At 42.4% G+C, this 3,267-nt stretch overlaps 1 protein-coding gene across 1 annotated transcript in view; it reads right to left on the bottom strand.

The window, feature by feature from the left end:
* hyls1 (HYLS1 centriolar and ciliogenesis associated) overlaps window positions 1–3,267 on the bottom strand; it is a 20,071-nt gene that overhangs the window by 5,609 nt on the left and 11,195 nt on the right. The gene's annotated exons all lie outside the window — the stretch shown is intronic.

Raw genomic sequence — 3,267 nt, 5'->3', positions numbered from 1 at the left:
AACATGGAGTAGGGTTGACCCTTAAAACCAGAGACAGCTGAGGAAGTTAACCAGTAAACAGAACTACCTGCTCCAGGTGCAGAAACTGACCATCACTCATCTGCAGTGACTGATTTAAAAGATGAACAAGAAAATATGAAGTTAAAGGAAACATCCTTTGTCCAAAGGCCAGTTTAAGTATCATTATTATTTTAGTTACTTTATTTTTCTTTATTTATGAGTTGATTGTAACTATTTTCACATTATTCAAAAACCAAAACAGATTTTGTTTTTTAATATAATGGCTAGGTATTAAAAAACAAACATTTAGCCCTCCACACTACCCAGTTATGTTGCTCTTATTTTGAAATGTAACCTGAAGTTCTGTGTTGAGAGGCGGAAAGAAAAGTTATGGAGACGCCGCTAAAGTTGAACCGGTTAACACCGTAGACATAATAGATCTGTGGTTAACACAAACACCTTTTATTTTTGTTCAGCCTTTTTTTGTCCAATCAGGTGTGACCCTCCAGACACGCCCATTTACTATCGTCCAGTCATGTGTGACCCTCCAGATACGCCTTCTGAATTTGTCTGCAGAGATACCTACTTGCCTTTGAGGCTCCTGGTATCATCTTAATCCTCTTAGCTCCTTCCTGAAGCCATCTGCCTTCGCCTGACCCACACTGCACACCTCAGAGTTTCCACATGTACAAGATTTATAATAATCAGTGGGATGAAGACACTGATGATGACAATAATTCTCTCAACTCCTCCTTTTGGTCTGATGGTGAAGGTGGAGAAGAAGAAGAAGAGGAGGAGGTGGTGATTAACTCCAAACCTGTCACCTCTCCATTCGGTGCGCTTCAGGGGATTTCAGGGGAGAAAACCCAGGAGCTGAACAGCCAGATGAGATTTACTGGAGAGGTTCTGGAAGGAAGCAACAATGATGAAGTTAGCAGTTCTGGTAGTCCAGCACCAAGTCTGATGACCTCTGGATATGGCACACTTAGAGCGGAGGAACAGGAAGTAGGGGACCACAAGGACAGCTACACTATAACTGAGTTCGACCAAGACAGCCGAGCAGATCTGTCTGAGACTAAAGATGATGACGAGGACTGCCCGTCATTCTGCAGCTTTGGCGAGTTTGACTCTGAAGCTCCACACGAGCCAGATGTAAGTGGGCCTTCAGTGTGTCCGACAGAGAGCAACACACTTGTTGTTGTTGCTAACATAGTGCGCTGTGGAAAGGACGCTCTGGAAGAGATCAGCATCTCTGACACAAAACCAGAACGAGAGGATGAAGGGCAGACAGAAGAGGAGGAACACTGGTACGAAGGGACAAAGTCAACGTTGGCAGAACATCATTTGCACATTGATGCTGGTCGGGACACATCGAATCAGACTTGTGTAGAAGAAGGAACAGATGTAACAGAGTGTGGCAAACAGGAGGAGCTGCAGCCCCCCACTGAGCTGAGTGTCACAGAGGACAGAGTCCAGACAGATGATGATGATGATGAGGAGGAGGAGGACGCCTCAAGAAACAAAAATCTCACATTTACAGACTCCAAACTGGATTTCAGCTGGATGACCCATGGGAAGATGGGTGTGGAGTGGCAAGCAAACCTGAGGCACGGGAAAGGTAGAGATTCCTGACTAGATTTAAAGAGCTGTTTTAAAGTGAGTGTCTCACCTGTTTTACATGGCTCTTTGAGCAGCCTTCAGTTTGGACATCGCTCATCGACTGATGAGCTCATGGCTAGTCTGAGTGGGGTCAAGAGCAGAGTGGATTGCTGCCGCCCTCAAACAGCTTTCATCTTCAAACTGTCAGCGTTTCATGCAGATGCTATGTGTCATATTCATGTTACGTGTTTAATTCAACATAAATGTGGTGAAACTCCTGCTGGATTTGCTTTAGGCCAGGAACAGGCTGAGACTGTTGGAGGGTCAAAATTATGAGTGGAAAAAATAACTTTTCCACTCCAGTTCCTCTAAATGGTCGGTGCCTGCGGCCAAGTGACCAACAAGCTGTATGACCGTATTTTGAAAACTATTTTATTTACAATGTGAGTAACTGTACTGCAAACCTGACAGTAGTGTAAATAATATTTACATGAACTGCTGTGACATTCTGGTGCTTGGTGGTGTTCTAAAATAGCAGGAATCCCCTTTAGTCTTGTTTGGACTAGCCATTAGCTCCTCAGTCCTGTCATACTGGGATATCTTTTCCACTACATTCCACTTTGAATTGTCTCAAATAAACCTTTAACATTTTGGACATTTTTACAGAGTTGAACATTAAAGTTGTGCGTTAAAGTTGTGTGGTGCTGGATATTCCTTTTATTTCTGATTAAATAGATATGTGCACAGTCCACTCCTCCCTGTTCCAAATTACCGTACGTTCTTAATGCGACAGGTCCTGTTTGCAGGAATATTCTGTAAATGTTGTCTCAGAGTAAAGTCAAGGGTAGTCTGATGGTTAATGCTCTTAGCTTCTGTGTAGAAACATGACTGCTCTTACATCCAGATGTAAAATTCTCAGCTTGATAGTACTCTTGAACCGTCTAAACAACATTAAAGTCTGTTTAAAACTACATTTCCTGAATTTAAATGAAAATAAAGCAGAAGTCATCAGTTTGGTAAATGTAACACCCTTCACACTTGGCCCCTTGGCCTCATACAGCCACTCCACTGTCAGGAACCTGGGAGTTATTTTTAATAGAACTTTTAAATTAGACAAACGGATAAATGCAGTTGTGAAATCCAGTTTCTTCCAACTAAGACTCATTGCCAAGGTGATTCATGCTTTTATTACCTCTCGTTTGGACTATTGTAATTCATTGTATGTTGGTTTAGATAAATCATCTTTGCATCGCTTACAATCTGTCCAGAACTAACAGCTTGTCTTTTAACAGCAACTAAAAAACTTGTTCACATAACCCCTGTCCTGTCCACTTCTGGATTGATTTTAAGATTTTATTGAAAATAAACATCTCAGTTTCTCTGATACTCCCTCAACATACGGAATGACCACTGGTCTGGGTTCCTCCTTTTCACCTGATGGCTGACTGGAGTCCTGTTTGGGGTTCTTTTTTGCTTTCATGAAGGCTCAGTTAGGATATCCACATTGCTCTAGAGCCTGAGGCCTTGAAGGCCAAAGAAGAGCACATTAAACAGAAACTAACTATGTGTCTAGATCAGACCACTCTTCAGCAAGTGTTGGACTGTACAGATCAGGCACGCTTAGCACAGCATGTCAAGTCCAAGACTCGACAACAAAACAAGTTTAAC

Source organism: Nematolebias whitei, chromosome 16, assembly GCF_014905685.2.
Source record: "Nematolebias whitei isolate Nwh7 chromosome 16, NemWhi1, whole genome shotgun sequence".
Lineage (NCBI taxonomy): Eukaryota > Metazoa > Chordata > Actinopteri > Cyprinodontiformes > Rivulidae > Nematolebias > Nematolebias whitei.
Note: the sequence above shows the minus strand (reverse complement) of the source record. Positions and strands in the feature narration are given on the sequence as shown.